This window comes from Tamandua tetradactyla, chromosome 3 (genome assembly GCF_023851605.1).
Source record: "Tamandua tetradactyla isolate mTamTet1 chromosome 3, mTamTet1.pri, whole genome shotgun sequence".
NCBI lineage: Eukaryota > Metazoa > Chordata > Mammalia > Pilosa > Myrmecophagidae > Tamandua > Tamandua tetradactyla.
This window is the reverse complement of record NC_135329.1, coordinates 65,718,507-65,741,641: the sequence shown is the minus strand read 5'-3', so window position 1 is coordinate 65,741,641 and position 23,135 is coordinate 65,718,507. Positions and strand designations below refer to the sequence as shown.

General features: G+C 41.4%; 1 long non-coding RNA gene across 2 annotated transcripts in view; it reads right to left on the bottom strand.

Annotated features, from left to right (window-relative positions):
- The window catches only part of LOC143677362 (uncharacterized), a 49,050-nt gene that overhangs the window by 23,254 nt on the left and 2,661 nt on the right, over positions 1-23,135 (bottom strand). The gene's annotated exons all lie outside the window — the stretch shown is intronic.

The window sequence follows — 23,135 nt, the reverse complement described above, 5'->3', positions numbered from 1 at the left end:
TAAAGAAATTGAATCAGTCATTCAAAAGCTTCCCAAAAAGAAAAGTCCAGGACCAGATGGCTTCACATGTGAATTCTACCAAACATTCCAGAGAGAATTAGTACCAACTCTCCTCAAACTCTTCAAAAAAATCAAAGTGGAGGGAAAGCTACCTAATTCATTCTATGAAGCCAACATCACCCTCATACCAAAACCAGGCAAAGATATTACAAAAAAAGAAAACTACAGACCAACCTCTCTAATGAATATAGATGCAAAAATCCTCAACAAAATTCTAGCAAATCAAATTCAACAACACATTAAAAGAATTATACATCATGACCAAATAGGATTCATCCCAGGTATGCAAGGATGGTTCAACATAAGAAAATCAATTAATGTAATACACCATATCAACATATCAAAGCAGAAAAATCACATGATCATCTCAATTGATGCAGAGAAGGCATTTGACAAGATTCAACATCCTTTCCTGTTGAAAACACTTCAAAAGATAGGAATACAAGGGAACTTCCTTAAAATGATAGAGGGAATATATGAAAAACCCACAGCTAATATCATCCTCAATGGGGAAAAATTGAAAACTTTCCCCCTAAGATCAGGAACAAGACAAGGATGTCCATTATCACCACTATTATTCAACATCGTGTTGAAGGTTCTAGCCAGAGCAATTAGACAAGAAAAAGAAATACAAGGCATCAAAATTGGAAAGGAAGAAGTAAAACTATCACTGTTTGCAGACAATATGATACTATACATTGAAAACCCGGAAAAATCCACAACAAAACTACTAGAGCTAATAAATGAGTACAGCAAAGTAGCAGGTTACAAGATCAACATTCAAAAATCTGTAGCATTTCTATACACTAGCAATGAACAAGCTGAGGGGGAAATCAAGAAACGAATTCCATTTATAATTGCAACTAAAAGAATAAAATACCTAGGAATAAATTTAACTAAAGAGACAAAAAACCTATACAAAGAAAACTACAAAAAACTGTTAAAAGAAATCACAGAAGACCTAAATAGATGGAAGGGCATACCGTGTTCATGGATTGGAAGAATAAATATAGTTAAGATGTCAATCCTACCTAAATTGATTTACAGATTCAATGCAATACCAATCAAAATCCCAACAACTTATTTTTCAGAAATAGAAAAACCAATAAGCAAATTTATCGGGAAGGGCAGTGTGCCCCGAATTGCTAAAAGTATCTTGAGGAAAAAAAACAAAGCTGGAGGTCCAGCGATGCCGGACTTTAAGGCATATTATGAAGCCACAGTGGTCAAAACAGCATGGTATTGGCATAAAGATAGATATATCGACCAATGGAATCGAATATAGTATTCAGATATAGACCCTCTCATCTATGGACATTTGACCTTTGATAAGGCAGTCAAGCCAACTCACCTGGGACAGAACAGTCTCTTCAATAAATGGTGCCTAGAGAACTGGATATCCATATGCAAAAGAATGAAAGAGGACCCGTATCTCACACCCTATACAAAAGTTAACTCAAAATGGATCAAAGATCTAAACATTAGGTCTAAGACCATAATACAGAGGAAAATGTAGGGAGATATCTTATGAAACTTACAATTGGAGGTGGTTTTATGGACCTTAAACCTAAAGCAAGAGCACTGAAGAAATAAATAAATAAATGGGAGCTCCTCAAAATTAAACACTTTTGTGCATCAAAGAACTTCATCAAGAAAGTAGAAAGACAGCCTACACAATGGGAGACAATATTTGGAAACGACATATCAGATAAAGGTCTAGTATCCAGAATTTATAAAGAGATTGTTCAACTCAACAACAAAAAGACAGCCAACCCAATTACAAAATGGGAAAAAGACTTGAACAGACATCTCTCAGAAGAGGAAATACAAATGGCCAAAAGGCACATGAAGAGATGCTCAATGTCCCTGGCCATTAGAGAAATGCAAATCAAAACCACAATGAGATATCATCTCACACCCACCAGAATGGCCATTATCAACAAAACAGAAAATGACAAAGTGCTGGAGAGGATGCGGAGAAAGAGGCACACTTATCCACTGTTGGTGGGAATGTCAAATGGTGCAACCACTGTGGAAGGCAGTTTGGCGGTTCCTCAAAAAACTGAATATAGAATTGCCATACGACCCAGCAATACCATTGCTAGGTATCTACTCAAAGGATTTAAGGGCAAAGACACAAACGGACATTTGCACACCAATGTTTATAGCAGCATTATTTACAATTGCAAAGAGATGGAAACAGCCAAAATGTCCATCAACAGAGGAATGGTTAAACAAACTGTGGTATATACATACGATGGAATATTATGCAGCTTTAAGACAGGATAAACTTATGAAGCATGTAATAACAGGGATGGACCTAGAGAACATTATGCTGAGTGAGACTAGTCAAAAACTAAAATACAAATACTGTATGGTCCCACTGATGTGAACCGACATTCGAGAATAAACTTGGAATATGTCATTGGTAACAGAGACCAGCAGGAGTTAGAAACAGGGTAAGATAACGGGTAATTGGAGCTGAAGGGATACAGACTGTGCAACAGGACTAGATACAAAAACTCAAAAATGGACAGCACAATACTACCTAATTGTAATGTAATTATGTTAAAACACTGAATGAAGCTGCATCTGAGCTATAGGTTTGTTGGTTTGTTTGTTTGTTTGTGTTTTTTGTTTTTTTCTTTTTCCTTTTTTCTTTTTTATATATTTTTTATTTTTTATTTTTATTATTATTTTTATTTTTTTCCTCTATATAATCATTCTATATCTTTTTCTGTTGTTTTGCTAGTTCTTTTCCTAAATCGATGCAAATGTACTAAGAAATGATGATCATACATCTATGTGATGATATTAAGAATTACTGATTGCATATGTAGAATGGAATGATTTCTAAATGTTGTGTTAGTTAATTTTTTTTTAATTAATAATAAAAAAAAAAGATGTAAGGGAGAGGCTGGAGGGAACTGCCTGAAAATGGAGCTGTGTTCCAGTAGCCATGTTTCTTGAAGATGAGTGAATAACAATATAGCTTTCACAATGTGACTATGTGATTGTGAAAACCTTGTGTCTGATGCTCCTTTTATCTACCTTGTCAACAGACAAGTAGAATATATGGAATAAAAATAAATAACAGGGGGAATAAATGTTAAAATAAATTTAGTTTGAAATGCTAGTGATCAGTGAAAGTGAGGGGTAAGGTGTATGATAGGTATAAGTTTTTTTTTCTCTCTGCTTTCGTTTTATTTCTTTTTTCTACTGCCTTTTTATTTCTTTTTATGAATGGATGCAAATGTTCTAAGAAATGATGAATATGCAACTAAGTGATGATATTGTAAATTATTGATTATGTTAATTTTTATTTCATTTGTTTATTTTTTAATTAATAAATAAATTTTTTTAAAGGGGGAATTTCATAAATTGCTAGTTTATAGTTCCAAGGCTGAGAAAATGTCCCAATTACAGTAAGTCTATAGAAATGTCCAATCAAAGGCATCCAGGAAAAGACACCTTGGTTCAAGAAGGCCGATGAATTTCAGGGTTTCTCTCTCAAGTGAGAAGGCACAGGGCGAACACAGTCACAGTTTCTCTCTCGGCTGGAAGGTCACATGGCGAGCAAGGTGTCATCTGCTAGCTTTCCCTCCTGACTTTCTGTTTCATGAAGCTCCCTGGGAGGCATTTTCCTTCTTCATCTCCAAAAGTTGCCAGCTTGTGGGCTCTCTATTTCTAGTGGCTATGTTGTTCTTCTCTGCTCTCTCTGAATCTCCCTCATTCTCCAAAATATTCCCTCTTTTATAGGACTCCAGAAACTAATCAAGACCCACTTGAATGGGTGGAGACACACGTCCAGCTAATCCACCTTAACAACCACTCTTGATTAAATCACATCATCAGGGAGATAATGTAATTACAGTTTCAAACATACAGTACTGCATAGGGATTAGAAGAAACGGTTGCCTTTACAAAATGGGATTAGGATTAAAACATGGCTTTTTTAGGGTACATACTTCATTTCAAACCAGCACACCTTTATTTCACCATCTCTTTTAATTGATTTTGGAGATTTGCTTCAACTTTTTGATTAGTTGTTCCTAATTCTGTGTCTCCTCTGACTTTTAAAATTTTTTATTTTGACTGAAATATAACTTCCTGTTTCTTAGGATGGCTTGTAATTTTTTTGCTAATTACTAGGAACCTGATTTTCTTCATTAGTTTACTTTCTCTTGCCTAGGGTATTGGTGATTGGCTTTGTGTTAAGTCTCTTCTTTGACACTTGGTTCAACTTGTTCTAAATCTTTAGCATTGCCCATGTTTAACTGATCAAAACAGGGCTAGGGGGCCTATCAATGGGGTGGGCCAATTCCATAGACCCTGGGAAGAGAGTTAGGAAAGACAACATAAAGACTTTTTGTGGTTGTTAATTTCCTGAGCTGCACTTTCCTTGCCTGACCAGCAGATCGCACTCATTGGCAAACTATTTCTCAAAGTACTAAGGAGGGAGGGTGTTTTTTCTACTTCTATAGGATCTACCTCTGGTGTAGGCAATGTTGAAGCAATATTTTCAGGGGAACCCTGTCAGGGCAGGCTAGAACCATAATTTGGAGCTGGGACCCAACATTCTAAACTCACCCATCAGAAGTTATGCTCAGCAATCAGCTGTCCCCATGCCCCTCTTCTCAGGGAGGAAAACCTCCATGCCACCTCCATCCACATCAGAGAGCCAAAGACCATACCAAGGCTGTTTGCCCTGAGGTTGGGGGATGGATGCCAGCCAAAACTGTGGTGCAATTCACTCACAGTTTATTTTCTGGGGCTTCTCATTCTCTCATCCCACTCTTTCCTGGATGCTATGCAATGCTCTCCTGGCCTCTGGAGCCCCAGAACCATTATTTCAGACAATTTCTGCATATTCATGAGTTGTTTTTGGAGGAGTATCCCCTGTAGCTCTCTATTCCACCATCTTCCCTGGAATTACTTTATTGTATTTTTAATTTCTACTATTGTGCCTTTTATCCCCAACATTTCTGTTATGTTTCTTTTAATACTTTCAAATTCTTCTTTATATTCATATATCCTTCATCTCCTTGTGAACATTTTCCTTCATCTTCTAGAATTAATTTAGGAGATTTGTTTGGATTTTTAATTATTTGTCCCAAATTCTGTGTCCCATCTGAATTTTTAATTTGTTTCTTTAACTGAGCCATATCTTCTTGTTTCTTAGTATGGCTTGTAATTTTTTGCTGATGTGTAGGTATCTGGTTATCTTGGTGAGCTAACTCTGAAGGTCAGGGTTTCATTTTGTAAAAGATGCTGGAATACAATACACAAGAAATGGAATGGCTTTTAAAAAGGAAAATTTATTAAGTTGCAAGTTTACAATTTTCAGGCTGTGAAAATGTCCAAATTAAGGCAAGCTTACAAAAATGTCCAAACTAAGGCATCCAGGAAATGATACCTTGCTTCATGAAGGCCAATGACATTTCAGGTTTCTCTCCCAGCTGGAAAGGCACATGGTGACTCTGCTAGCTTTCTCTCCGGGCTTCTTCAACGGCTTCCCTGGTGTCATGGTTAGGGACAGGTGTCAACTTGGCTAAGTTGTGGTACCTGTTCATCTGATTGGGCAAGTGCTGGCCTGTCTGTTGCAATGAGGACATTTCATAGGATTAGGTCATGATCACGTCAGCTACATCCACAGCTGATTCCATTTGTAATCAGTCAAAGGGGAGTGTCTTCTGCAATTAGTGATGCTAAATCCAATCATGGGAAGCCTTTTAAGGAGGACTCAGAGCAGACAGATTCCATTCCTGCTTTGGCTGGTGAGCCTCTCCTGTGGAGTTCATCCAGGCCATCCATTGGAGTCATCGGCTTCGCAGCCTGCCCTGTGGATTTTGGACTCTGCATTCCTACGGTCACGTGAGACACTTTCATAAATTTTATATTTGCAAGTGTTCCCTGTTGATTCTGTTTCTCTAGAGAACCCTAACTAATACATCTTGGTACCAGGAGTGGTTCTTAAGGAACAGAATCTTAAAAATGGGTTTATATGAATGGTTTTCTACTCTGACTGGGCTCAGAGACACTAAGGACTCTGATTCCCGTAATCAGAATGACACTCCCAATCCGTGGACTGAGTTGGCAAAGGAGATAGTCAAAATATCATCATTTGATTCTCCTAATGCTTCACTTGTACGAAGCCAGACTCTGGGGGATAATGTTTTTGACACCTTTACAGAGTTTCGTAGAAATAAGAGTTATAGAGATGTTGGTTGGTTGTTGTTAGATACACTGTCTACATTAAAGGGTGAAAGGGATGGGCTTAAGGCTTCAAACAAGAAGCTTAAGTGCCGTCTGAAAGATGTAGAGGTTTCTATGAGTATCTTGAAGGAAAATTTTATTTCCTGTAGCCGTAGACTTGAGATCTCTGAAAATCAGACTCAGAATCTTATTGTTAGAGTAGCAACTTTACAACGTAAACTGAAATCTCAGTCTTGCATGGTGTCTGCCGTTAAAGTGAGGGAATTGATTGGAAAGGAGTGGGACCCTGAAAAATGAGATGGTGACATATGGATTGATAATGATGTTGGGGGTGAGGTTGAAACCCTAGACCATGCTGAGCCTTCTTTAGATAACCCTGTAATAGTCTGCCCTGAGGACATAGCCGCCCCACCTCCAGCCTGCCTTGAGGAATTGGCCACCCAACCTCCTCCTGAAGGGATTAGCCCTAGAGTTATTAATCCTGTTTCACCAGATGAAACTGCAAATGAAAGCCCTGAAGCAAATGGCTTGGAAGATATTTCTAATTCTTTTCATGACCCACCCCCGCCACCCCTCATTTCTTCTAGACCTATAACTAGACTAAAGTCCCAACAGGCCCCTAAAGGTGAGGTACAAAGTATCACACATGAGGAGGTACATTATACTCCAAAAGAACTGTGTGAGTTTTCCAATTTATATAGACAGAAATCAGGGGAATATGTGTGGCAATGGATTTTAAGAGTGTGGGATAATGGTGGGAGGAATATAAGGCTGGATCAGGCTGAATTTATTGATATGGGCCCACTAAGCAGAGATTCTGCATTCAATGTTATAGCTAGAGCAGTTAGAAAAGGTGTTAACAGCTTGTTTGGGTGGTTGGTTGAAACATGGATCAAAAGGTGGCCAACATTACCTGAGGTTGAAATGCCAGAACTGCCCTGGTATAATGTAGATGAGGGGATCCAGAGGCTTAGAGAGATTGGGATGTTAGAGTGGATTTATCATGCAAAGCCTGCTCTTACACCCCAGGAATGTCCAGAAGATGCACCTTTTACCAGAACAGTGAGAAATAAGTTTGTAAGACTAGCACCATCATCCCTCAAGAGCTCTGTGGTTGCACTTCTCTGTAGGTCAGATATTACTGTAGGAACTGCTGTCACTGAGCTGGAATCCTTAAACATAATGGGGATGACAGGATCCCGAGTTGGCAGAAGCCAGGTGGCAGCACTTAATCACCAAAGACAGGGTAGACGTGGGTATTATAATAGACAACAAACTCAGAGGCATTAAAATTATATGACATGCAGAGATTTGTGGCATTGGCTAGTAAATCATGGGGTGCCTAGAAATACAATAGAAGGGCAGTCTACTAAATTCTTGTTGGAGCTGTATAAACAAAAGAGTTTTAGGTCAAGGGAAGAGAAGTCTAACCTGAATTACAAAAACACAGAGTCACGGCCCCTTAACGAATTTCCAGACTTGAAACAGTTTACAGACCCTGAGCCCCTTGAATGAAGGGGAGGCCAGGTCCCTATGGGGGAGAAACCTGTTACACTGCCACAAATTTATACTGTTAACCTTCCTCTAAGTCTTCCCCAAGGAGACCGACGGCCTTTTACCAGGGTAACTGTGCATTGGGGAAAAGGAAATGATCAGATATTTCGGGGATTATTAGACACTGGTTCAGAAGTGACATTAATTCCAGGGGACCCAAAACGTCACTCTGGACCACCAGTCAGAGTGGGGGCTTATGGAGGCCAGGTGATCAATGGAGTTTTAGCTCAGGTCCATCTCACAGTGGGTCCAGTGGGCCCCCGGACCCATCCTGTAGTTATTTCCCCAGTTCCAGAATGTATAATTGGCATAGACATACTGAGCAACTGGCAGAATCCCCACGTTGGTTCTCTAACTCGTGCAGTGAGGGCTATTATGGTAGGAAAGGCCAAGTGGAAGCCACTAGAACTGCCCCTACCAAGCAAAATAGTAAATCAAAAGCAATACCGTATTCCTGGAGGGATTGCAGAGATTACTGCCACTCTTAAGGACTTGAAAGATGCAGGGGTGGTGATTCCCACCACATCCCCATTCAACTCTCCTATTTAGCCTGTGCAGAAAACAGATGGGTCTTGGAGAATGACAGTGGATTATCGTAAACTCAACCAGGTGGTAACTCCAATTGCAGCTGCTGTTCCAGATGTAGTATCATTGCTTGAGCAAATCAATACATCCCCTGGTACCTGGTATGCAGCTATTGATCTGGCAAATGCTTTTTTCTCAATAGCTATTAGTAAGGACCACCAGAAACAGTTTGCTTTCAGCTGGCAAGGTCAGCAATATACTTTCACTGTCCTACCTCAGGGGTATATTAACTCTCCAGCCCTATGTCATAATCTTGTTCGCAGAGACCTTGATCGTTTCTCCCTCCCACAAGATATCACACTGGTCCATTATATTGATGATATCATGTTGATTGGACCTAGTGAGCAAGAAGTAGCAACTACTCTAGATTTACTGGTAAGGCATTTGTGTGTCAGAGGATGGGAGATAAATCCAACAAAAATACAGGGGCCTTCCACCTCAGTAAAATTTTTAGGTGTCCAGTGGTGTGGGGCATGTCGAGATATCCCTTCTAAGGTGAAGGATAAATTGCTGCATCTGGCCCCTCCCACATCCAAAAAAGAGGCACAACGCCTAGTTGGTCTTTTTGGCTTTTGGCGACAACATATTCCTCATTTGGGTGTGCTACTCCGGCCCATTTATCGAGTGACCAGAAAAGCTGCTAATTTTGAGTGGGGACCAGAACAAGAGGAGGCTCTCCGACAGGTCCAGGCTGCTGTGCAAGCTGCTCTGCCACTTGGGCCATATGATCCAGCAGATCCAATGGTGCTGGAAGTGTCAGTGGCAAATAGAGATGCTGTCTGGAGCCTTTGGCAGGCCCCTATAGGAGAATCACAACGCAGACCCTTAGGATTTTGGAGCAAAGCCTTACCATCTGCTGCAGATAACTACTCTCCTTTTGAGAAACAGCTTTTGGCCTGCTATTGGGCCTTAGTAGAGACTAAACGCTTAACCATGGGCCACCAAGTTACCATGAGACCTGAGTTGCCTATCATGTGTTGGGTGTTGTCTGACCCACCAAGCCATAAAGTTGGGTGTGCACAGCAGCACTCTATTGTAAAGTGGAAATGGTATATACGAGATAGAGCCAGAGCAGGTCCTGAAGGCACAAGTAAGTTACATGAAGAAGTGGCACAAATGCCCATGGTTTCCACTTCTGCTGCCACATTACCTTCTCTTTCCCAGACCAGAGCTATGGCCTCTTGGGGTGTTCCTTACAGTGAATTGACTGAGGAAGAGAAAACTCGGGCCTGGTTTACAGATGCTTCAGCACGATATGCAGGTACCACCCGAAAGTGGACAGCTGCAGCATTACAACCCCTTTCTGGGGTGTCCTTGAAGGACAGTGGTGAGGGGAAATCCTCCCAGTGGGCAGAACTTCGAGCAGTGCACCTGGTTGTCCATTTTGCTTGGAAGGAAAACTGGCCAGAGGTGCGTTTGTATACTGACTCATGGGCTGTTGCTAATGGTTTGGTTGGATGGTCAGGGACTTGGAAAGACCATAATTGGAAAATTGGTGACAAAGAGGTCTGGGGAAGAAGTATGTGGATAGACCTTTCTGAGTGGGCTAAAAACCTGAAGATATTTGTGTCCCATGTGAATGCACACCAGAGGGTGACTTCAGCAGAGGAAGATTTTAATAATCAAGTGGATAAGATGACCCGTTCTATGGATACCAGTCAGCCTCTTTCCTCAGCAACTCCTGTTATTGCCCAATGGGCTCATGAACAAAGTGGTCATGGTGGTAGGGATGGAGGTTATGCATGGGCTCAGCAACATGGACTTCCACTCACCAAGGCTGACCTGGCTACAGCCACTGCTGAGTGCCCAATCTGCCAGCAGCAGAGACCCACACTCAGCCCCCGATATGGCACCATTCCCCGAGGTGACCAGCCAGCTACATGGTGGCAGGTTGATTACATTGGACCACTCCCTTCATGGAAGGGGCAGCGATTTGTTCTAACTGGAATAGATACATACTCTGGATATGGGTTTGCTTTCCCTGCACGCAATGCTTCTGCCAAAACTACTATCCGTGGGCTTACAGAATGCCTTATCCATCGTCATGGTATTCCACATAGCATTGCTTCGGATCAAGGAACACACTTCACAGCAAATGAAGTGCGGGAATGGGCACATGCTCATGGAATTCTCTGGTCTTACCATGTTCCCCATCATCCAGAAGCAGCTGGATTGATAGAACGGTGGAATGGCCTTTTGAAAACTCAATTACGGTGCCAACTAGGTGGCAAAAACTGGAACGGCTGGGGTAATGTTCTCCAGGAAGCTGTGTATGCTCTGAATCAGCGTCCGCTGTATGGTGCTGTTTCTCCCATAGCCAGGATCCATGGGTCCAGGAACCAAGGGGTGGAAATGGGTGTGGTGCCACTCACTATTACTCCTAGTGATCCACTAGGAAAATTTTTGCTTCCTGCCCCTGCTACCCTGAGTTCTGCTGGCCTACAGGTTTTAGTTCCAAAACGGGGTGTGCTTTCTCCAGGAGAAACAACAGTGATACCACTGAACTGGAAGTTAAGATTGCCACCTGGCCACTTTGGGCTACTTATGCCTCTGGATCAACACACCAAGAAGGGGATTACATTATTGTCTGGGGTAATTGACCCTGACTATCAGAAGGAAGTAGGACTGCAACTACATAATGGAGGTAAAGAAGAGTTTTCTTGGAATATAGGAGATCCCCTGGGGCGTCTATTAGTACTACCATGCCCTGTGATTAAAATCAATGGAAAACTGCAACAACACAATCCAGGCAGGACTACTAATGGCTCTGAAACTTCAGGAATGAAGGTTTGGGTCACCCCACCAGGCAAAGAACCACGGCCAGCTGAAGTGCTTGCTGAGGGGAAACGGAACACGGAATGGGTAGTGGAAGAAGGTAGTGATAAATATGAACTTCGACCACGTGATCAGTTACAGAAACGAGGACTGTAATGCTGTTTTGTTTGTGTTATATTATTTAAGTTGTAAGATATCAAGTTTAAGAATGAATGTTGCCCAAGGATTTGCACCCTATTCTGGAGAGATTTAATGTGCTTCCAGTTATATGCAGGACATGTTGAGTATTGTCAGGTAAAAGAAAAAATGTGTGCTTATTTGTTTTCATTTGGAAATTAAGTATGGTCTAAGGTGATATATATATATATATATATATATATGTGCCAAGTTGACAAGGGGTGGACTGTCATGTTTAGGGACAGGTGTCAACTTGGCTAAGTTGTGGTACCTGTTCATCTGATTGGGCAAGCGCTGGCCTGTCTGTTGCAATGAGGACATTTCATAGGATTAGGTCATGATCACGTCAGCTACATCCACAGCTGATTCCATTTGTAATCAGTCAAAGGGGAGTGTCTTCTGCAATTAGTGATGCTAAATCCAATCATGGGAAGCCTTTTAAGGAGGACTCAGAGCAGACAGATTCCATTCCTGCTTTGGCTGGTGAGCCTCTCCTGTGGAGTTCATCCAGGCCATCCATTGGAGTCATCGGCTTCGCAGCCTGCCCTGTGGATTTTGGACTCTGCATTCCTACGGTCACGTGAGACACTTTCATAAATTTTATATTTGCAAGTGTTCCCTGTTGATTCTGTTTCCCTAGAGAACCCTAACTAATACACCTGGGGACATTTTCTTTATGCATTCCCAAAGGTCTTTTGCTGTGTGGGCTCTGTCAGTTCTGAAGCTTTTTTTTTCCAAAATGGTTCCCTCTTAAAGGGTTCCAGTAAGCAGACCCACCTTGAATGGGTGGAGACACATCTCCATGGAAACCATCTAATCAAAAGTCACCATCCACAATTGGGAGGGTCACATTTCCATAGAAATAATAAAAAAGATCCCACCCAGCAATACTGAATGAGGATTAAAGGGCATGGCTTTTCTGGGGTACATAATAGCTTCAAACTGGCACCATCAGTTTCTCCCTCTTTTGTAGGGCTTTATTGCTGACTTTGTGTTAAGGCTCCTTTTGATGCTTGATTTGACTTATTCTGGATCTTTAGAATAGATTAAATTTGACTGATCAAATTTTCTCAAGTCTTCATCTGATTCTTTCTCTGGTACAGTTTTTAAGATTGCGCATTTTGTGCAAATGTTTCACCCTCAGAAGAGCTTCCTTTCCTCTGTTTCTTTCCAGGAATCTTGATCTGTTTTGTTTGCTTTGTGCAGAAGTTTCTTCCCAGCTCCTATTATTTAACTTATTTAATTTCTCTCACTCATTCAGTGCCCTGTTATCTTTACATCTTTCAGTTCTGAGACCCTCCTGTCTTATAGAACATTAGTTTAATCCTCCTGTGCTGGTTTGAAAGGATGTATACCCCCTAGAAAAGCCATGTTTTAATCAAAATCCCATTTCATAAAGGTAGAATATCCCTATTCAATACTATATGTTTGAAACTGTAATCAATCATCTCCCTGGAAATGTGATTTAATCAAGAGAGGTTGTTAAGCTGGATTAGGTGATGACATGTCTCCACCCCTTTGGGTGGGTCTTGATAAATTTCTGGAGTCCTATAAAAGAGGAAACATTTTGGAGAATGAGAGATTCAGAGAGAGCAGAGCAGAATGACATAACCGCATGAAGCAGAGTCCACGAATTAGAGAACTTTGAAGATGAAGAAGGAAAATGTCTCCCAGGGAGCTTCATGAAACAGCCAGGAGAAGAAGCTAGCAGAAGACACTGTGTTCTCCATGTGCCCTTCCAGATGAGAGAGGAACCCTGACCGTGTTCACCAGGTGCCTTTCCAGATGAGAGAGAAACTCTGACTGTGTTCACCATGTGCCTTCTCACTTGAGAGAGAAACCCTGAACTTCATCGGCCTTCTTGAACCGAGGTATCTTTCCCTGGATGCCTTAGATTGGACATTTCTACAGATTTGTTTTAATTGGGACATTTTCTCAGCCTTGGAACTGTAAACTATGAATTTATTAATTTCCCCTTTTTAAAAGCCATTCTGTTTCTGGATATTGCATTCCAGCAGCCAGCAAACTAGAACACTGCCTTTCTATTCTCTGTGAGGCTTTTTTCCCCCTTCCCCACAAGTTTCTTCCCCATCAGGGTATCCCATCCTGGGGCACCAGATGGGGTTAATCCAGAAAGGTGGGGGTTAATCCAGAAAGGTGGGTCACTCCAGAAAAGTCCATTTTGCATTTAGGGAGTTCTGCAAGAATAACTAGATTGACTTAGTGCACTGCTTGGCAACTGCCATACTGCCACAGTTGTCCTCTTCCCCTTTTGTATGAAGCATTCCTGAGTAGCTGGTGCTCCACCCTAGGTCTCTGTGGACTTGGGTCCCTGTGCCTGGATAAGGTCAGGCTCTTACTCACTGTTGTGAGTTCCTCTACAGTCTGGGTCCCTGGTGGGAGAGACTCAGTCCACTGCCTCCGGAGAACTCCCAAGGTGTGCAAGACCAAAGGAATGGGAGGGAAGAGGACCAGTCAGTCTAGGACAAAAGTTCCCTACTGATGTTTTTCCTTCTTTGCTTCAGCATTTGTGGAATCCTTCTCCAGTCTCTACAGTCCTCCAGAGTTCTAAGCAAATGGAATTTGTCTTTATATTCACTGATTATCTGGGGAGATTTTATCAGGGGAAGTCTTTGTGACCTTGTTGATGACATCATTCCTCTTTTAAATTCTCTTCAGTCTTTTTCTTTCTTATTCAGAGTGAATAGTTTCAATATACTTATTATCAAGTTCATTGATTCTTTCTTTTCTGGTTTAAATATGCTGATAAACCTGTTTTAGTTCATAAGCTGCTGGAATGCAATACACCCAAAATGGAACAGCTTTAAAAACGGGAATTTATTAAGTTGCAAGTTTACAGTTCTAAGCCTGTGAAAATGTCCAAACTAGGTCATCCAGGGAAAGATAATTTGATTCAAGACAGGCTGATGGGTCCAGAACACCTCTGTCAGCTGGAAAGACACGTGGTGACATCAGCTAGCTTTCTCTTCTGGCTTTTCATTTCATAAGGCTTCCTCAGGGGCATTCTCCTTCTGCATTTCCAAAGCTCTCTGGATGTGTGGACTTTCTTGCCTCTAAAGCTTTTTCCAAAATGGTTTTCTCTTCAAGGACACCAGCAAGCAACCCCCCTTCGAATGGATGGAGACACATCTCCATGGAAACTACCTTATTAAAAGGTATCATCCACAATTGGGTGGTCAGATCTCCATGGAAACAACCAAAGAGATCCCACCAGCAATATTTTTAAAATAATTTTATTGAGAAATCTTCACACTCATATAGTCCATACAGTGCATAAAATCAGTGGCTCACAATAGTATCACATAACAGTGGATTCATCATCATGATCATTTTTAGAAGATTTGCATCTCTCCAGAAAAAGAAAAAACTCATACATCCCATACCTTGTGCTCCCTTCCCATCTCATTGACCACTAATATTTCACCCTCTATCCCCTTCTATTATTTATTTATTTTTTAATCTTTATTTTTTTTTTACTCATCCATCCATACCTTGGATAAAAGGAGCATCAGACACAAGGTTTTCACTATCACATGGTCAATTGTGATATAAAGCTATATCATTATACAATCATCTTCAAGAATCAAGGCTACTGGAACACAGCTCAACAATTTCAGGTACTTCCCTCCAGCCATTGCAATACACTATAAATTAAAAAGGGATGGCTATATAATGCATAAGAATAACCTCGAGGATAACCCTCCAACTCTGTTTGAAATCTCTCAGCCACTGAAATTTTATTTTGTCTCATTTCTCTCTTCCCCTTTTTGGTCTAGAAGACTTTTTCAGTTCCATGATACTGGGCCCCAGCTCATCCCTGTGAGCCCTGTCCCACATTGGCAGGGAGATTTGCATCTCTGGGAGTCATATCCTATGTAGGAGGCGGGGGGGGGGGGGCAGTAAGTTCACTTGCTGAGTTGGCTTAGAGAGAGAAGCCACATCTGAGCAACAAAGGAGGTTCTTGGAGGGGTGGAGGTGACTCTTAGGTATAATTATAAGCAGGCTTAGCTTCTATTTTGCAGGAATAGGTTTCATCTTGAGCCCAAGATTGAGGGCTCAACATGTTGAATTGGTTGTCCTCACTTCTTGCAAGAATATCAAGAATACCCCAAATGGGGAATTTTAATATTTCCTCCTTTCTCCTCAGTCCCCCAAGAGTTCTTTACAAATACTTTTTTATCCTCTGCCTAAATTACTCTGGGATATATTGGGGCATCAGACTAACCTGTACAAACCAACAAGATCTTACACCCTATTCAAGATTCTATGTACTTATTTACCCAGCAATATTGAACAAGGATTAAAGAAACATGACTTTTCTTTAATCAGGTTCCAAGCAGCAAATTCCACCCTCTGGACCCCAAAAAGACATGTTCTTTCCAAATGTAAAATACATTCATTCCATCACAATATCACAGAGCTTTAAACCATTTCAGTAACAATACAATACAAAGTCAGAAACAGTACCAAATCACATTAAAATCAGCTAAAGGCATAATCTGTCCTAAGGAAAAATTCTCCTCCAGCTCTGGACCTGTAAAAGTCACAAGTTATCTGCTGCCAATATACAAAGGAAAGACATAGGATACATATTCCCATTTCCATAGGGAGAAACAGGGGTCACCAGACCCAAAAAGTTCCAAAAACTTGCTGGGCAAACTCCATTAGATTTCAAAGTCTGAGAATAATTTATCCTTGGAGCTTTAGAAAGTGGCAGCCCCACCCTTTCCAAGGGCTTATGCGGTGACCTGACTCTCTCCAAATACGACTTTGGGGGCACGGGAGAGATCACCTTTTTCTCAGATCCCTCCTCTCCAAGCATTGTGGCAGCACCTGGGCTTTCTGCCATCTCTGGGGCACAGGCTCAACCCCTCCAGAACAATGAGGTGGTAGCCAGGGTCTCCCCAATCCCCAAGGAATATCTCCATCTTCTCCAAGGCCTGAGGTGGCACAACTCTTCCTGAGCAATGAGATGGAAGGACCACCCTCTGTCCTTCAGGGCAAACTTACCCTCTCCAAGTGCTTGTGTGGAACCACTATCTTGGCCCCAGGTTTATTGGCTTCAGACCTTAGCTTCCATGGTTCTGCCTCTGAAGTGATTTTTTCTCCAATTTGTCCCTTTTCTGTCCCTTTTAATACCGACTGACAGTGGTCCTGTTCATACAGATCCCACAATACTCTTTTGGTTTTTTATGCAATACGGTGGGATCATGCCCATAAGACAAAAGGACTTTCCACAATTCCTTTCTGAATAATCCATCTCCAATTCAGGCTTTTTCTGAAATGACTGACTGTTTCCATGTTTGGTTACATCCCCATGTGGGGCACTATTTCCTGGGGTCTCCCTTTCTAGAAGCCTAGAATTTTCCAGACCATCAGTTTCTGGTTTCTTTGGACCCAAAAGTTCAGTTCTCAGCTTATATCTTTCCTGTCACATTTCACTAAAAGCTGCAAGGAGAAACCAGGCTGCAGTTTCCATATTTATTCAGAAATCTCTTCTGCTAAATGTCCAATTTCATGGCTTTTAAGATTTGCCTTCTATTCAAAACCAATAGTCAATTTTGCCAGATTATTTGCCATTTTAAAACAAGGGTTGCCTTCTGTTCTAGTTTGCTAGCTACCAGAATGTGATGTATCAGAAATGGAATGGCTTTTATAAGGGGGAATTTACTAATTTGCAAATGTACAGTTCTAAGAATGTCCAAATTAAAGCAAGGATATAGAAATGTCCAATCTAAGGCACCCAGGGAAAGAAAGCTTGGTTCAAGAAGACCGATGACATTCAGGGACTCTCTCTCAACTGAAAAGACACAAGGCAAACATGGGAACATCTGCTAGCTTCCTCCCCAGGGACATTTTCCTTCTTCATCTTCAAAGGTCTCTGGCTGCATGGGCTCTTGTGGTTCTCCTGGCTCTGTAGCTTTCTCCAAAATGCTCCCTGTTTTAAAGGATTCCAGTAAACTAATAAAGATCCACCTGGAATGGGTGAAGTCACATCTCCCACTAATCAAAGGTTAACACCCACAATTGGGTGCTTTACATCTCCATGGAGATAATCTAATCAAGTTTTCAAACTACTGTAATGAATAGGGACTAAAAGAAACAGTTGTCTCCACAAGATGGATCAGGATTAAAACATGGCTTTTCTAGAACACATAATCCTTTCAAACTATTTCCTCTAGTTTGCAATAACACATGCATCATTTCTGTCTAAGGCCTTATCAGAGGTATCTTTAGAGTCCACATTTCAACCAACAATCAAAGCATTCTAGGTCTTCTCACAACACTTTCAGAATCTTCCCCTTATCCATTTAAAAAGCTATTCCAACATGTTAGGTATTTCCAATCTGCAGCACCACCCCACTTCTCCAGTACCAAAATCTATTTCAGTTTGTAAGCTGTCATAATGCAATATTCCAAAAACAGGATGGCTTTTAAAAAGGAGAATTTATTAAATTGCAAGTTTAGTTGCAATTTATTAAATTGCACAGTTCTAACGCTGTGAAAATGTCCAGATTAAGGCATCCAGGGAAAGACCCTTTGAGTCAAGAAAGGCCAATGGGTTCAAAGCACCTTTGTCAGCTGGAAAGGCACATGATGATGTGTGCTAGCTTTCTCTCCTAGTTTTTCATTTCATAAGGCTTCCCTGGGCATGTTCTCCTACTGCATCTCCAAAGGTCTCTAGCTGTATGCACTCTCTTGGCTCTTAAGCTTTTTCCAAAATGTTTCCCTCTTAAAGGATGCAGGTAAGCAATCCCATCTTGAAATGTTAGAGATACATCTCCATGCCAACTACCTAATCAAAAATTACCACCCACAACTGGGTGGGTCACATCTCCATGGAAATAAAAAAGATCCCACCCTGCAATATTGAATGAGGATTAAAGAATCCAGGCTTTTCTGGGGTACATAACAGATTCAAACAGGCACAAACCACTCTAGGAAATTTTTTTAATTTCAATTACTGTGGTCTTCAGCTCTGATATTTCTGTTTGGCTCCTTTTTATGGTTTCTATTTCTTAATTGAAATTCTCTTTTCATTCCTCTAACATTTTCCTGAATTCTTTTTGTTCTTTGTCCATTTTTCCCTTTAGCTCTCCGAGCATATTTAGAACAATTTAAGTTCTTGTCTGGTTTATTCAAAGTCCAGTCTTCCTCATTGACAGTTTCTTTGCCTGCCTTGGAATCTTTGGTTGCACCTTGGACATTTTGATATTTTAATGTGTTACCTCTGGGATTTAGTCACTGAGGTATTTGTTCCTTAAGCTTGCATCTAGCAAGGATTATGAGAGAGATTTCCTTGAATTACAGGAGCCAACAAAAGAAAAAAAAAGGAAAGACAAGAAAAGAAAAGTGAAGACCTTCCCTGTCTTTGCAGACTGGCCAGTATGAGTGTTGTCCTTCAGGGTTTAGCTTCATGGTCAAGGCCTGAATAGCCTGAGACACAAACACAGGGTCCTCCTACTCTTTCCTGATCATGCTTCTTGTCCAGGGCATGATCTCAGGAAATCTCCCACTTACATGGATTCGAATACCTCTTCTCCTGAGAAGGTGGTTCCTCCCAATCCCGGGTGCTATAGTGCATGTGTTAAAGCCGATAATCCTCTGTCCCAGGCAGCTGTGATCTGCTTGCTTTTTCACACTGCACTAGCTGCCCTGCACATTTAGCAAGTTCTGGGAATGAATCCTCTATAAGCATCCGGGATTGGTTCCAGCCTGCCACCAGACAGATTCATATGGACATGCATGCCTCTAATGATGCATAAAGACTACTCTGCTCCCTCCAGGACCAGAGTCAGGGACCCACACTGGGGGTGCCGCTTTCTCTGCACTGAGCTGGGATCGTGTGTGGGAAGAGCCCGCAACGGCCCCAGGATACTTTCCTACTGTTTTTTTCTTTAACATTTTTATTGCAAAATATCCACACATGTACAGTCCAACCATATTATACAGTCAATGGCTCACAAAATCATCACATAGTTCTGCATTCTTCACCATGATCATTTTTACAACATTTACATCACTCTGGGAAAATAAGTACAAAGAAAAAAGAAACTCATACATCCCATACCTCTTACCCCTCCTCTCATTAACCCACAGTATTTCAATCTACCCAGTTTTTACCCTTAATCTCTCCCCATTATTTATTTATTTTTATCTTTTTTTTTTAACTCATCTATCCATACTTGGTTGTCCATACACAAGGTTTTCACAATCACATGGTCACATTGTAAAAGCTATATCGTTAGACAGTCTTCTTCAAGAATCAAGGCTATTCGAACACAGTTCAACAGCTTTAGTTACTTTCCTCTAGCCACTCCAATACACCACAAACTTAAAAAGGATATGTATATAACGCATAAGAATAACCTTCAGGATAACATCTTGACACTGTTTGAAACCTCTCAGCCACTGAGAATTTATTTTGTCTCATTTCTCTCTTCCCCCTTTGGTGAATGAACTCCACGTTGCCAGAGAGATCTATACTCCTGGGAGTCATGTCCTACATAGGGGAGGGCAGTGAGTTCACCTGCTCAGTTGGCTTAGAGAGAGATGCCACATCTGAGCCACAAAAGATGTTCCCTGGGGTGACTCTTAGGCCTAATTATCAGTAGGCTTAGCTTCTCTTTTTCAGGTTTCCTACTGTTTTTAAGTTGCCTTTTCCTTGACTGGGTGTTCACTCCATTACTGAAACCCTTTGACTGTTTTCCTGAACTCTGAGAAGGATGGTTCTGCCAGGGTTTGCTTGTTATTTAAAACTTCTGTGGGGAAATGGTACCCTAGAGGTTCTCCCTCCACCATCTTGGTGATGTCACTTTCCAAAATGGGAAATTTTAAGTTATATTCATGTTGCCATGATTTTTAAAAATCAACCCTGTGGGTGATGAGAGACCCTCTTTTCTTCTGGATTCGCGCTTCCACATGGAGGAGTTTGCACTGAAGTAACAGGCTAGTTACTGCACTAGTGTAACAGCCCTGGGCTCCGAGCCCACCCCTTGTCCTTCTGCCTGGAGGGGAGGCAGACCTTAGGCCACCTTTCTCGGCTGGATAAATTTCCTTAGGGGTGTTGGTTTCTTCTCTCTCTGCTTTGGATCCAGTGAGGAAGACAACTATGGACAGGGATATCTGCTCCACAGGCCATAATTTTCCAGAAGTGGACTGTCCCATGGCCCTGATGGGTAACAGAGGAGAAGAAACTCTCAGTAAACCCATTTGTTTACATGCCTAAGCCATATACCCCCATGTGCTGGTTTGAAATGATGTATGGACCCTAGAAAAGACATGTTTTAATCCTAATCCCATTTTGTAAAGGCAGCCATTTCTTCTAATCCCTATTCAGCACTGTATGTTTCAAACTGTAATCAGATCATCTCCCTGGAGATGTGATTTGATCAAGAGTGGTTGTTAAGCTGGATTGGGTGACAACATGTCTCCACCCATTTGGGTGAGTCTTGATAAGTTTCTGGAGTCCTATAAAGGAGGAAACATTTTGGAGAATGAAGGAGATTCAGAAAGAGCAGAGCAGAGCAGAACAACATAGCCACAAGAAGCAGAGTCCACCAGCCAGCAATCCTTAGAGATGAAGAAGGAAAATGTCTCCCGAGGAGCTTCATGAAACAGGAAGCCAGGAGAAGCTAGCAGATGATGACTTCTTGAACCAAGGTATCTTTCCCTGGATGGATGACTTAGAGTGGACATTTCTGTAGACTTGCTTTAATTGGAACATTTTCTGGGCCTTAAAACTATAAACAAGCAACTTATTAAATTCCCCCTTTTAAAAATCATTCTGTACCTGGTATATTGCATTCCGGCAGCCAGCAAACTAGAACACCCCATCTCACTTTATCAGAAGCAAAGGTGAAATTTTGATCTACATCTATCTGAGTCCCAATTATCCTATTCCTTTTATGTCTCACAAGCAGGGAAGAAGGATTATCAGAGGTATGCCTCCCCGGTATAAATAGCCTCACTGTGGCTGATTTCAAGCCATTGATGGTTTAACAACCATCTATTGGTATTTATTCCCTCAAATACCAATAGATTGGAAGCCAGGTTTCAAGCAAGGGAGTGTTTGATCTAATTTACGTTTTAAAAATATCACGCTAGACTTCTGCTTCTATTCTTCCCGCTATATAGAGCTAAAAAACCTGAACATAGTATATAAAACAAACATAGGAAGACTCTGAAGATAGAGAAAAGAAGACTGGTTAGGGAACTCACTGCCTGAGGAATGACACAGCAGTAAGTTCAGTAGGTTTCCTTTTTGCCTTGTGTATCCCAAACTGGGTGCTGGAGAAGCTGTTAACTATAAACACCGATTAGTACCCAAAAAACCTCCTCAAAAGTTTGCCCTCTCTAACCAACATATCAGGAAAGGGACAGCTAGCAGGAAATAAAACTTTAGAAAGTAGTCACTCTGTGCTAGGTAAACCCCATAGAGAAATCTGTGGTGCCCGCCCCACCCATGGCAGACAAGATCAAAAGGGAAGCTTAGATTTGTGCCCTCACCCAGGGAGAATGAGGCAGTCCTTTCCCCCCACCTCCAAGTGAAGGTCAGAGGAGGACCTGTGGAAAGTCAAGGCGTTCTCCAGCACCCAGCAAGAACAAGGCTGAGCCAACACTCACCTACACATGCCAGTGGTGTCACTGGAAGCCACTTAGAGAGCAGTGATGAAGCACCCTCATGGTCCCAATTACTGTATGGCAACTAATGCCAAGTAGAAAACCTGCTGTTCACCCTGCCCTGGTAATAGCAAGGTGGCACCCCTCCTTCCCCACAGAGCAGCGTCAGAAGACGACTACTAAACTAACACAGATGTATGTAAGAGCTAGTCTCATCCCATAAAACCAAAATGTCCAGGTTTCAATTGAGAATCACTCCTAAACCAAGAACCAGAAGGAGAAAAGACAAACAACAGAGACCAATACTGAGATGACACAGGTGTTAGAATTACATAACAAGGATTTTAAAACCCTGTCATAAAATGCTTCAATTAGCAATTATAAAAATGCATGAAATAAATAAAAAGATCACTGCTGATGTCCAGGTTTCTGGTTTTACTTAACACTTAACTCAGTGTCTGAAAGCTTGATTAACTCAGGAACTCACTTCTTAAAGTCAAGTACACTGTTGAGCTGGGCTGGGCTACTTTTTGAAAACACACTAGAATTTTGCATCAAGGTCTCAAAGTCGGGCACTGGGAAATAGGGGAGAGCAACTTAAAACTGTTTTTCCTCCCATACATACTTAATAGATACTTACTACCTGCCAGAGACTGTGCTAGGAGTTGGGATATAATGATAAATAATGCACAATTCTTGAGTTCAAGAAGCTATAATCCAATGAGAAGGGTAAATGCAAGACCGACACTAGGAAATCTGGCAGGTGCCACAAAAAGGTAAAAAATATGTCATTAGGGAAACCTAAAAAGGTGCATTATATGTCAAGAGAAGAATTAGACATGTTTTCACAAAATAGGTGGTCATTGAACATGGTCTTGAAGGAGAGGGGATTTACACAGGCAGGGAAGGAAGGAAAGATTTTATTGCAGAGAAAATGGCATCTCTGAAGGCACTGAGATAGAAGCCATGTGTAAATGCTGGAAATTGGGGCACTTTTGGTAGATTAGCATGTTCATATATGGGTAGGCCTGGGGAAGAGGGGAAAGTGTCTCAGTCTGAGATGTGTTGGAATGTAGATTGGGGCCCATCATGAAATTATGGTATCTAGATTCAGTTTCTTCCTC